The following is a 14,528-nucleotide window of genomic DNA, read 5'->3' as shown; positions in this document are numbered from 1 at the left end:
TTTTTAGGGGGGGGCGGCGGGGGGATCATAAAGTCAGCATGCTGCCGACATAAACAGAAGGAAGCACCTCAAATAAGAGAAGAGAGCACATCTCTCATACCTAGTTCATATCACATTATGAATATTTATAAGAGGAACATCTAGGCCAAGACCAAGAACAGTATTTTGGAAAGAAGAAACAAATGCACCTGCTGCTTAGTTTTGTAAAGACACACATGAAAACTGTCACAGCTTTGGCTGATTGCAAGAAATGCTGTTTCATGTGTCCCCAAAACCATTCTTAAAGCAACACAATGCAAACCCTGGGACATCGCTGTTTGGCAGAACAAATCCTAAAATGACTAGCACGTAGCAAAATGGCTTGCATGGTCACTGTAAAATGCCATGAGGCCAAAAGACATAAATGTTGCACAAGTAGATTTATGGGATTAACAAAACATTACATAAAGACTTCTAAATGCTATTCATCTGACCCTTGAACGAGAACAGGAAAAACTCAGCACTCCAGTGACCATCTCCACAAATGAAAGCTGTCAGGCTTCATGTCAAAGATACCTCATTAATACTTATGTGAACATGTAACAGCCACGCCAAGACTGCAGGAGGGCAAGAGGCCCCAAGTGAGTAAAGAAACAGAGAGGTCCTTGAGAGAGGGCTTTGAAGCTTTGTTTGCATTCAACAGCAACAAGCAAACCCTTGAGTATTAAAGTTAATGGAAACCCCAAGATGATAGAAAGCCAGCCCTATGGAGGGGGAATTCTGCTGAACTTGCCCCTTGGCTTTGATAGCCAAGAGGAAAAACCCTAAGTGACAGCTAGGACAAGAGGTTGTTATTAGAGCCACTGTAGGTTTCTTAAATGTTTGGGGAATTTTTTGCTGCATCTGTAACTGCTTCCAAGGTTGTAATCAAAAGAGCTCAATCCTTTGTTGCTATACAATCAATTTGCTTTCTTAAGTTTATTTTCATATTTAAACTTGCCTGGTGTCGTGTGACCCAGTGATGGCTCTGGCAAGCCGAGATACGTAGTTTCTCCAGAGGACAACAATATCCAGTAAAAGGAGATCCCACCAGGAATATCAAGAAGACTGAGTGCTCTGAAGACTGGTATTATCAAGATACAGGACACAAAAAACTAGTATCTTCTGACAGATATTATTCAGTGACCTGCAAGAAGGGGAAGAGATGGATTACCACATGAGGGAATCCCACATTGTCACATCTTGACACAAGCAGAACCCAGGATCGGGGATCCCTAAGCTTATAAGAAAATGTGACTTTCACCCAGCAACCTGAATTTCAGAGACTATTTGCATGTTCCTTAATCTCTAGCTCTTAAGGCTGTATTGGCAGTGATGTGTGTGTTGGTTTAAAGAGCTGCATGATTATTAGCAGCTGTACCTGATTATGTGCCAATTAATACAGGAGCTCCCACAGAGTTAATATGAAGGTTTTCCTCTCCTCCGCTGTTCATTTTTATCTATGAATTTGAGAAAAATCTATTAATCACCCCATGCATGTTCTCTCTATGCTAATACAGTAATTTATTATGGTTATTAGGCTGCTATAAATCCCAGGGAACTTTGACAGATCTTACAATTTTTGATAGAGGATTTATAAGAAACATTTAGCAAAGCATTTGTAGGAACTAAATGTCCTGTCTCGAAACCACACACCCCCAGAAGCTCCAGGCTTACCACTTGTGTCTCATTCTCCAATGTGCTACTCAAAATACCCCTCTGTCTCTCTGGTTTCCATCCTGGTGGACAGTAATAACCACAGAGGTACGTAAGTGTACTGACTGGGAACCAAATCCAGAGACAGGTGGATCGTCTGGGGCGGGGGAAGGCCTGGGGCTGTCCCCAGGTCACACAAGGTGACCAGAAGCTCCATCCCTTGTGGGGCAGGACACCCTGGCACCAGAACCGGGCAGCCACCATGGCCACCTCTGAGATTCACTCCTATAACGTGCTCGGGAGACACCTCCTACACATCCCAGCAGGTCCCTGCTCCTGCCTGTGCTTACAGCAAAACAAAACAAAACCCTTTGGCTGTGATTTTTCAAAAGCTCCTAAAAATGCTTGTGATCTTGAGTTGTCTTAGCTTAGGTCAGTCTGCTGCTTCTGAAAACTCTCCTTCTTGTCCTTAGTATACTTTGTGTGAAACATTAGTGTATAAATATTATAGGAATTAATGCTCTCTGTCTCATAGTGACTGCATGATACAAAGAGAAATATCACCTAGAAATAACTACTGATTTAAAATTGTAAACTGTTTATTCTCAGCCAGCTGGCTTGTGATATGATATGAGCTACTCTATATTTAAAAGCATAGCTTTCTCCATTGCTTCTCTCAGTTTGGGTGACTTTTATGGCCTCTCTTTGCAAAGCTCTTTTACCGGGGCAGTGATTTGCGGTTCACATAAGCCACCAGGCTTCTGCAATATGACTTTATATTACAGATAATATAATTTAACATGGTTACTGGTTACAGTGCAATTCTATGAAATAGGATGGAAAGTTTTGCTAGTCTATAAGGCTGTTTTGCTACTCTTGAAACATAAATGAGTTTATTTTGTCATCTCCTAAAAATCGGCTGTATCGTCCACAGCACACATGCACAATGTATTTGCCATTAATCCCATGGTTATTAATCTGTCTTGTGGTAGCAGCCATGGTTCAGAACCCAAGCAGAGAAAAACAGTCATAAGATGTTTGTTTTTACAGGTGACACACCCATGGCCAGATGTTTCCAAATGTGGCCTTAGTCAATGAAGTGTAGAAAACAGCCAGACTACACAATTCAAAAATAATAACCCTTTTGTAAGATGCACTGTCTCTTCAAGTGAATATATTAGTGTTATTAATAACAGCCTGATATTAATGCAAAGCTGTGCTGTCACCTGCCACAGAACAACGGCTGCGTGTATAACTCCATCAGTTATTATATTACAAGGTTGCCTGAAGCCTTATGCTGACAGTAAGTGAAGCAAGTATGGGATTTAATGCATTTAACTGAGTTAAAAAAAAAATTTAAAATCATACCTTTAATTTAATATATGCGTGTTCTTCACTGTGGCAATTACCCACAAGTCCACAAAGAACAGTCTGGGCTTCAGGCTATCAGACAGTTTATTCAGGATTATTCTTATGGATGATAGCACTTCACGGTTTCCAAAACAGGCTTGTTCATTACATTGCTTTCTGCTAACAGGATTTCTGCAAGATGCCCCTTTCAAGTATTGGTGTGTGTGTGTGTGTGTGTGTGTGTCTTTGAACCATGAAGAATACCAGAAAACTGACACAAGAGTGATTTCAGCGTTATAGGTAAAGCAAATATGCAAAAAATGCGTTTTGTTCTGACACTGCAGTCCTTTCATCAAGGAAAACATTTGTTCAGCCAGGAATGAATGAATGAGAGCTGAAGGGGAAAAAGACCTGTTCAGAATTATTAACCCAGTTTTCCAGCTTAATTTTTAACACAAAGTGAAAATAAATAATCATCACCCCGTATAAATCGTGGACTCGGTTATTCTCATAAGCAGGGTTACAGAAGTTTATGCTAGCTGAAAATCATTCCTGTTGTGTTTATCTGAATCTGTATCCTTCCAGAAATCTATTCCAGATTTCTGAATAGGCTGTGTACCCTGGAGTGCTGAGGCCATTCAAATGCTCCAGTTGGATCTTTTTCAGCAATTAGCAAATAGACCCTTTGTCAGAGCAGGCCAAATCCCAGTCTTGGGTCATGGTGTTGCTAACACATGAGATGTCTGAATTGTTGAGCTGGAGTGCAAAGTTTACAAGTTTAAGATTCCAGTCGCTCAATTTTTTGCTGTTTTAAGGCTCAAAACATTAAGCAGTAAGGAATTCAGACCCTTACTCTGTCATTCTCATGCAAGTTATGTGTTTCTTCAGGTAGCTTGTCAAGCCAGCTGTTTTCCAGGGTCCATGCCAGCAGTTTATCTTACTTTATTGTGCAGTATGCTGAGAAGATAAGGGAATGAGTCACAACATCATCAGAAACACCACATTTGTTAAGCATATTTGCCACCACAATCTCGTTGCCATTGGCTTTTTTCCTGTGTGGTTCTACAGAACTCATAAAACTGTTCTTAAATATTGACCCATTTTATTTGCCTAGTTATCCCTCTTGGCTCATTTTATTTGAAAATAATCAATAATGTATTTACCTGGCAAAACATTTCCTCAAACATTTTCTAACTGGCCAGTAAAAGATCAATGCTGAAAGGTTTGCTTTCTGCATTACAGCTCTAACTAATGGTTTGTTTATTCATAAAAACATGCAAAAAGATTTGTTCTTATCTAGCAAGTGAGGTTGTGAAAGATTGTGTTTTTTGAAATTGTGGCTGGAAGTAGCTCAGGAGTGTTCCACTGAAATACATGTACGTTGGAAAAGAGATTCTTGGAATGAAAAGCTGTGCTCTGTCAAAAATGTTTGGGTTTCATTTAGGAAGCGAGATCAAAATATTTTGCCTCAGGTTAAGTAAACTGGTATTGCAATATTTGGTTTGTGAGACAGAGTCAAAATATTAGCGTCATTATAGTACTAACATGCAACTGTCTGGCAAAACACCTCAGCCTAGAGAGGAACTACACTTCCCACAGGTCACTGCTACAGTTCAGTAACATAAACCAGGATAAAATGTTTCAGTGTGGTTCTGAAAACAGAAGTTAATTTTTATTTGAAAAACATTAAATCACTTCAGGTTAAAATCCTGAAAGGTAGTGTTTGGACATTCCTGTCTGAAGATTTTTTGAATTTTGGTTCTGGATTTAAGTTTAACATTTGTCATGTTTTAGTGTGGATTTATTTTCAAATGCAATAATCTTCTACAGCAAAATAAATTCTAATTTTTTAGGATTTCTACTGTCTGAATCTATTTATCATAATCCATTAAACTAAACTAACTTAAACATAAGGTAAACTGGTTTGACTGTCTCTCATATATATTCAAATTGCTTTAACAAATCTGATGGGATTAAGTGCAATGTTTTGTTGCCAGAGAAAAAGAATAAATAATCTGCCCATTGTTCTCCCTGGCAAGAGTCTTTCAATTTCTAAATCACATAGTATTCTGCAAAAGCACACGCACTAGCACAGGTCTGGTATTTATTTACATTTCATGAAGGATACGTGACCAGAAAAGAAAAACGTGTTGTTCTTACTGCGGTGTCCTTACTGAGGTGAGAGGGGTTGTTCAGTCAGCGCTTTGAATTTCCTTTTCTGCGGATAAAGGACCCTGCTAATGAAAATAACATATTCAAGGACAAGGTTAAGGCCTGTGCTTAGGCTACCCAAGAAGTTTTTATTGACCACCTCAGCTGTATAAACATCCAGGGAAAGCAGGAGAGGGGCAATAACGCTGGTCACTCCCACGTCTGCCACACCAAACACCTCAATAAAAGCAGGTGCTATCACCTGGGATTTCTTAGTTATTAAACACTAGAAAAAGCCATAGCACACAAAAATAGCAAAACCTGCTGCTTTAGTGTGTGAGGATATGACCCAAAATGAGTGGTGAAGGCTCTGGAGAGGGCAGGGCAATGTCAGATGATGTGAGGGGATGAGGTGGCGGCCATTTTCTGTCCAGCTGGTGACCCTTCACGGCAAGGCCTCCTCAACCGCCTGGCATGGCGGCTCCCTCTTCCCTTCCCTCTGTTGTCCCCATTTCCATCCCCCTGTCAGATCTGTTACCCCAGGGTTGACTGCAGGCAGCAAAATACCTCAGAGAACTGGCAAAAACCTTCTCCCAGGCTGAGGACGTGGCCCCCACAAAGGGTGACCGTGCTGAGGGGAGGCAGCCGGGTCACTACTTGGAGCTCAGGGGAGCTGGACGTGGTCGGATGGATGCCTGCACCTCAGACATTGCAACGTGGAGGTCAAGGCTTTAAAAGAGTGTGAGGACTTTGCAAACTCTCAGTTTTAGCTGTCCGACCTGTGGCACTCTGGCAGGTGCAGAGCAGCTATGCTCTGAAGAAATGGCTTTATAAACAGGTCTCGAATCAGGGGCTTTGAAAGTTAGGCAACCACAAGAAAAAAACCGTGTAGAAATGAAGTATATATCTGTATCCCTCTTGCTTGCCTCTGTGACTCGTTAATGCTATTGAGTGTTCACCTCAGTCCCCATGCGCTATAATTGCTCTTCAATGGCCGCCTCTCTGAAGCACCAGCTCTCATGGATTAAGCGGAGGATTGCTGCACACATTTCTGCTGGGAAATAAATCCTTTTATTCCCTGTTTGGACTGGACTGACATCTGTAGATAGCATATTGTGGAAATAATCTGGGGTTACAGTTTATGATGAAACAGAAACGACCAGTCAGGACCAGCATCCCTGTTATACTGGGAAACATCTTCCATCCCTCTACCAATTATGGCTTACCCAGGAACAATGCATTGCCCTGGGACTGCAGGGATACCCGAAACTGCTGCACAGGGCCTACCCACAAAGGGACACTCAGGGGATTTCATAAAAAATCCTCAAAGTTTTGAATTTAAGGGAGATCAGTTAGACTGCATTTAGAGTTGGCTGACTACCACATTAGATGCTGGTATTATTTATTTTGCTTCATATCACTCTGCTTCAGTTCCCAAGTTAGTGCTGTTTAAATTCAGAATAAAAGTCTGTATGGAAAAATTATAATTTCATCTACTTTATAAGCCAGCAAGGTTTCCTGTGTGCTCCTGCGCAGAGACGCATTTGGGTGTCAAGTTTTAGGTTTTTTTTCTATGCCAGGGATCTGTTTGTCAGATGCATTGAAAGGAACCTAGTTTGAGGCAAGCTAACACTGATTTAAACTCCGGCAGCATCAAACAATAAGGCAGGGGCAGATACATCACACAGTTTTCTTCTATAACTTTAGGGACTTCCTTTTTTAAAATTTTATTTAAATACCATCTCAACATTTTGTTTCTATCCTTCCTGATGCATCTTTGCCTTTTACTCTTTTATTAGCTTTTGCCACTCTGATTTTGAGCCACCCACTCCAGCCTGCTAAGCACTCTGAAATGATTTCTACCATTTTCTGACTGTAGTATCGCTGTTACCAGCAACAGCCTCGTCATTTACTCTGCACTAAAAAACAGGAAAGGTTCAGCCCCTGGGTAAGCTTTCTGGCTCCTCACTCTAATAACTAGTGCCACTAACACAATAAAATTTTAGATCATTTTTATTGGATCTCTCCTAGAGAATTATAGGAGGAGCGCTGGCTTGGGGAGCAGATGCGTGAAGCTGCAGACAGAATTGCATCTGTTTCCTTTTGCCACAAATTGTTCTGTATTGTCCCCTGTTGACTAGGAAATTTAACATACTGTCACTGTACATCACTTTTGTAATAAAATCATTGTTAAACATAAACACATTATCCCTTTCTACCTTTTTTCCCCCTCCTCTTTTTTTAATAACAAACTGAGTTTATTTCCTCTACATCTCTTCACTCCTCACCCCCAAAATAGATTTTTCTTCTGGCCCCGATATTCCCTGGAGCTGGGCCAGATCTAGAAGTTTGATGCTGGATTTTACGGCAGTCCTGAGAGTGAAATGGAATACAGGAGAGGTGGGGAAATGTCAGTAAGAATCTGCTGCTTCTAACTAAATCAAAAAATATTTGGCACTGTATTTCTTGATGGCTTTTTTTACCCAACAACTGTTGCCTACAAGCAGAAGCGAAATAAGTCCCTGTCTGGATCCAGATAAGGAATAAAAGAGAAAAGCTCTGTCTCTGAGCTGCAGAAAGTTGCCAGCAGCTTTTGATCTCCAGGCTGGGGTGATGCCCTGCTTTTGCTGCAGCTGTGAGTGCTCTGCAACCTTGTACTTCCCTGGGTTACTGCAGCCACTCTGGCTTCCAGGCTGCTGAATAAACCAGCTCCCCGCTGCTGATTAACACACAAAACAAAGACAGTCGAGACCGCACTGCCATTTGCAGGCAAAGACAATCTTATTTTGCTCATTTTCCTAGCTGAGGGAAGATGATATGTCAACATAACACAAATCCTCCAAGGTAACATACTTAATCTTTCACAAATACATGTTTTCTGAGAGATGGGGCCATGCCAGCTGCAGCTACTCTGCTCCTTGGCGTACAGCTGCACAGCACAGTCCGCGTCTTGGAAAGCAGGAAAACAAGACTCTCCTCTGCCTGCACCATCTTGCATAGACATGGTGCAAAACCCTACAGGATTGCTCGGGGCCATAGCTGTACATCATTCCCAACAATAGCATCACCTTCTGCCATCCTCGCAGAGAGGCACTGCCGTACCACTCAAATATTTGGGTACGGTGCCAAGTTGGGAATGCAGCCGACATAGACAATAACGAGGGGAAGGTGATGGGATTATGACTGAAAATCACATCGGTAATAAAAATGACAGGGCTAGTCACAAACCCTTTAAGGGGCTCTGTCTTATTTGCATTTTCTTGTGCTGCTCAGAAAACTTAATGAAGTTTAGCTTTGGTCATTAAGATAAACCAACTCTGTGGTGGTGCTCTCAGCTGTACTAATTAAAAGTCAGCCTCAAAGTGCTTAAAGCTTGTCTACACTTGAGAATTAATTCGGTTTGAGGTAGCATATATATTTAAATTGCAGGAGCTATTCCACCTATATTAAGATATTTATTTCTGAATAAGAGTGCCTTTGAACTTGGATCAAATTCAAATGGGTAGAGCAGTTGCTTCTTTGCCCTGTCCTGAACTAAGAGATCTCTGCATAGGAAATGATTCAGGGATACCTCTTGCTAAATATCCCCATGCACAGATGAGCCTTCAGATGGCTGAACGACAGCCGCCTTCCTTTCTGTATGCTTCTCTCTGCGTTGTGCCTCACCAGCTGAGCTAAAGCTGCAAGCAACAGATGATACATTTCTGCAAACAATGTGCTGAGCTAAATTGATATAGATTATAGTTATTAAATTTTTAAGGACCTGTAGCATTTCTGCAAGGCTGCTGTTACAGTATAAAGCCTAAATAAGAAAACTTAAACCTGGACTAAAACCTTTCTAAGAAAACAAAAGTGTTTTTTAAATATGAACAAGCAAGTTTGGAATAGAGGAAAAAGAATGGGAACATTTGGGATAATTTTTCTTTATGTGCACTGTAGGAATACAATCATCAACCAGTTTAAGAAATGGCTAGAAAATGAACACTAGGGAATATAACAAATTCCTGTTACCATCAAGAGTGTTTTTGCAATTTGTTTTCCAAGTTCCAAGAGCCCACAATATGCAAGACGTTTGGAAATGTCAGAGTACCTGAAGAACAGAAAACAAAATTATTGGTCTTCCTTCCTTTCATATCCTTCTCTCCCAGCCACATCTTTAAGACTGAATGCTTTCCTAATGCTTGCTAGCAGAATAGAAATAACAGTTTAACAATGTTGGAGATGGGAAAACATATCTAAGACAAGGGCTAGAGAGGACATGGAGCAGGGCAAAGTAACGTGCACAGCTTGACCCTCATTGTCTAATGTGGATGATGTGCACGAGGTAGAAAGATGCTGTTTGAAAGGAAAGTCTGTCCCCACTCAAAGGAACATAGTAGGAAAAATAAATGGTATTTCAGGTGCTTTTCTCCAAACTATTTTGCAGGGGCGTCTCAGAGCAGAGGTCCAGGTTGGCCCTTAGATTTTTGGCATCTCCAACTGGGAGAGTCAGTGAGATTGGGAGTTTTATTCAGGATCTTAAATGAAGAATCATTCATTACCTGTGTGAAGAAAGGGACCATAGCGCTTCCCTCATCTATTTTAAGCAGATATTTTGGATAACGTTGAAGGAAAATGGTGAATGGAGAGCCATGTCTGGCTAAAAATGTTCTTCACGTAAAAAGGAACAATTTGGCAACCCTTGCAAGGGTGTCTGACCATTCTGTCTCACCTGTCTGACCAGGTGAAAATAACAGCATTTTTCCCCTTCTACGTGGAAAAGAAAATTTTGAGTGCAGTGTAAATGGAAGTGGATTTTCCTTGCTGTTAAATACAAACCACTTTAATCGTCATCTACAAAATTGCAGCCTGCTTTCCTACTTGGCTGCCATCTATTTTTGACAGGAGCCCTCCAGCATTTTTTGTTAGAGGTCTGCAATGGATTCCCCCGGAGCACTTGGCTGACAGTTCAAATGATGCCGCCTTCCTATGACACAGATTGAAACCTCTGTGCTCCAGAGTGGACACTGGTAAAACAAGAGCTTCCCTCCACTTGGTTATTATGGTGCAATATTCACAAAGCAGTAAAGAGACATAGTGAATACTAATAAAAAAAGCCCTAGAAATACCACAATAAGACAACCTCCTGTTCTTTTCTTTTGTCCTGTCACTCATAGTCTTGTATGGACCGTGTCTTGGGGGAAGAAGAGGCAGAGGGTCACTCTGGCACTGGCACCACAGGACTGCTGGACCTCCAGTGAGTTGCTGTACCTCCAAGAAAGGATATCATCCTTGTGTGAAGCTAGGAAATCTCAGGTGGTGGTTGTCCTTACTCAAAGTGCAGTCACAAAGGTTTCCTATGTCATAAGATTAATTAGTCGGGGGAGGAACACCACATACTATTGCCCAGAGGAAAATATCCAAGAGGACTCCAAGACAGGCCAGTACATGTGTACCTACCTGTATGTGCAAGCACATGAGCAAACACACACACAGAGCAGGACCACACAGCTGCTTTCCAACCTGACCTGAAGGAAAATACAGCATGCAATTGGCAGTGGTCATCCAGCTGGGATGAGGTGTTCCTCCTGCTGATATCCAACCGCTTGCTTGAAAATGAACTGCTTGGCAGTGGAAACGCTCCACAGCTGGAAACCATGAACAAGTCAAAGCAAATAAACAATCCCCAAATTAGGTTTAAACCAGAGAATAAAAATCAAACGTCATTTGAAAGCGTACTAAAATTGGCTGGTGTCTAAGAGAGCGTTTGGTAGCTCAGCACTTCTCTGCTGCACTTCAGAAATTAAGGAGAGAAACAGAGAAACAGTCTTAGATGAAGCAATAAATAATGGACACTTTCAACACATAATTTGCATTTGAATTAACTAGGCTGGCTAAATTAATTCATCCATTATGAAAGGAGAATTTTACTGTCTATATTTTCAGACTCCCTACTGTGCTAAGTTAAATGGGTATTGAGGCAGGGACTACTGGCTTCATAGAAATAGCTACTAAATTAGTTTCCTCCCAATTATTATCTAGTTCACACTCACAATGTGGAAGCCTAATGCTGATAGAAAGAATTGTCCTAGGGCCTTGTCTTCTTTCCACAGTTCGTATTGGTGAGAGTGTACAGCTACGATGGTACTTTTGGATAATATGGGACTCAAAGTTTTTTTGCCTGAAACATTTTTCCAGGCCTCCCTCTCCAAAATGGTTAAATCATGTAGCCAAGGTTATTTTGTATTAGATATCAATTTAAAAGTCTGGGAAGGCTGAGGGGTGATTTCTTTGCAAATTATTTGAATTGCTCTCTTGAGAAAATTTCAACTAATCTTAAAATAGATGGTTGATGCAATATATGACAATAGGTTATTTATTATATAGCTTATAGCATCAAGAACTATCTGGAGGAAGACATAAGCTTGGAGACTTATGAAGTAGTCAATATACTACATGGTTCTTAATAATACATTAACACTGTTTTCAACTACACAGAAGTTACATTTTCATGAACTGTACCATCAGGATTTTCAAAATCATGCTCAGAAATGCCAAAAGCATTTGAAGAAAGGGAAAAGAGAAGTATTGTCATCTCCCCTTCGCAAACAAACAGTGGCAGAAGAGGGAACCCATCTCATAATTCAAACCATGTTCAGGCTAGGGTCACGTCCCTCTGCCCACACCACTTCAGAAAATATATACCACAGCAAAAACAAAGTCTGCCCCAGGCTTCCCAAGGGACGTGCTGCGGGCTAAGGGACAGGATGTGAGCAGCAGTGCTTCGACAGGAGCATGGTTCACCAGCAAAAGCTATTTAAATTACTGACACTCTCTGCTGACGTCTGGAGAAAACTTGTTCTGGTTGGGGAACAGGAACAAGCAAGTGATGGACAGCTACCTGGCAGCACTGCCCTTTGTTAGCGAAGCTTTAACACCTCTGGAGTCACAGATTGGAGAGGGAGGCTTGTACCGGGTACCTCAATTCATACAGCCACGATGGGACAGGATGGGTTTTGGCAGAATAGCGATACTGTCCCAGAACATCTAGGTTGTAAAGCAGAAGGTGTGCCTGTATCTCACACCTTTCTGAACTTTGTGTCCCACACCCTGGTCTACCTCCTTCCTCTCCCCAGGGAAACATAAGGCATTCCTGCATTGCTTTTTTTTTTCTTTTTTTTTTTTTTTTTCTCCTTTCATTTTTTCATAATGCAGAAAAAAAGTGATGGCAGTCCTTGTGGTGCCAGAACATCACTCCATCAGCCCACAGAGTTTCCTCACTCCACATGGACCGTAACAGTGGCGTGAGGAGGAGGAAGGCAGAAGACAGGAGGGCAATAACTCAGTGATACACTCCTTGCAACAGGACTATGATCCACCATCTGGAGAGTTCTGGCACTGAGAGTAAACAGTTAGAAACAATTAAGCTCTTTCTTTAGACTGCCATGACAAAACAAGCTGCATGAATCAATGCCTACTAAAGCTGCCCAAATAGTTTCCACTGTCCTTCCTTGCTGTCTATCGATTTCTTCCGTGCAGAAAGCAAACCATGTTGAAGCAGAAAACCACATTGTTACAGAAAGTCCAAAGGGACTGTCTCCTTCCCTGTCTGCTTATGACACTGAGAAGATGGGATCGGGCTTTGTGACAGTCTGTCCTTGCTGCCTGTGTCACTTCAATACCAAACAGGATATTGTGTATATATTTTTTCAGCGTTAAATTTAAGAGGCAAGATGTGTTGTCCTGTAAGTCACATCCTTGAAGATCTAAATCCATTTATAGAATTGTTAAGGCTTCTTCCCTTGCTTTTAGTTCCAGAGGAGATTAAAAAATTTACATCTGAAGAGAGTGAATTTGAAAACCGTAACAGGATGGGACTTAAAATATTGATTTTCTTATTAGTGGAAGGTTACAGCACAAAGCATCCACCGCATGCAGAGCAAGGATAGATTGACATCCTCTAGAGCACCTAACGCCCTGGAAGCTTACAGGGTAACTTTTAAAAGTACTCACTAAAGGCATATCAGAGAAATTACCTGAGTGAATACAATTAAGCTACCTGAAGTGATTGGCAAATGATTGATTCTGGCAACAGCAGTCTTTAAACTAAGAGCGAACTCTGACTGCACTTGGGTGGAAAACGAGTGGAGCAGATTGCCGCTAAAGGGAGCGTCGCCTTCCCAGCCGGAGGCTGATGGTGATAAAAGGGATGTTTAGACACATCATAGCTACAAGTCTGCATTTTTAAATTTTTGCAAGATGATACAAATCAGAGAGCCCTTTAGGGAAGCATTCTCAAGTACTGGGCAATTCAATATCAAAGATAAGTAAGAATAAAAGTATCTCACAAATCACAATTATGAGGATAGGCTTTCTTCAAGATTCATTCAAATTTTCAAAGATTCAATATATAATATATATTAAATATTATTTATGCATTTGTTGAGCCTTCTAATCGAGGGAAAAAATTCTGCATTTCCTAAGCTAATGTGAGTGAGGTAGTTTTCTTCCATATCAGAAGCATTTCAGAAAACTAATTCTGTATCTCTGAAAAGGTCATTTATTTGAGATGAGTGACAGGTGCTATAAACTTACTTGTATGTCACTTGTATGTCAGTTCAGCTCAACTGAACGCAAAGTAAATCAGTCCAGCCTGGTCAAGTATAATTACCTGCTGGAGCAGGATATCATTTTGCTTTATTATCACTAACAATGCCACAGAAGCACTAAATTCAACAACAATTTTGATTAGTGTGAGGTCGTACACAGCTCTTCCTTCCCAAGTGCTTCCTTTTCCTGGGGTTTATGACATGATCATTACAGTACAATAATTTTATTATTATTTGTACTGTGATAGCAATTAATTTCCAGTTATGAATGAATAAATTATGAAGTCCAGTGCTAGAATAGCAGGACTAAGTTTTAGTTGAGGGAAAAAAGGCTCAAGGGGATGTGTTTCTAGGAGCTGGAAGCCTGCATGTTCTCACAGGACTTGAAGCCTTAGCTCCTCTTTCTTTCTATTGCCTTGAATATTATTTTTCGTTCATATGTATGGAATACACATATTCTGTGTGAAGTGTTTCACTAGCTCTAATCACCCATGGTTATAAAAACCCTCAGCACTCACTGCTACACTCTAAGTATCACTTAAAGGACTTAAAAGTTGCACCACATCAATTAATGGATGAAACATATGTCTTTGCTCTTAAAATGTTCTTGTTGTTCATCATTCTTTCATTAAACCGTTCAATAGAAATTTACATATGCTTCCCAATAAGCTGATGTGCTATCTAGGAGCTGACTGACATTATTCTAGGTTTGGTTTTTCTCCCCACTTGCTGGTATTGGGGAATACTGGATATTTTAATCCAGAT

Source organism: Strix aluco, chromosome 3 (genome assembly GCF_031877795.1).
Source record: "Strix aluco isolate bStrAlu1 chromosome 3, bStrAlu1.hap1, whole genome shotgun sequence".
Taxonomy (NCBI): domain Eukaryota; kingdom Metazoa; phylum Chordata; class Aves; order Strigiformes; family Strigidae; genus Strix; species Strix aluco.
Note: the sequence above shows the minus strand (reverse complement) of the source record.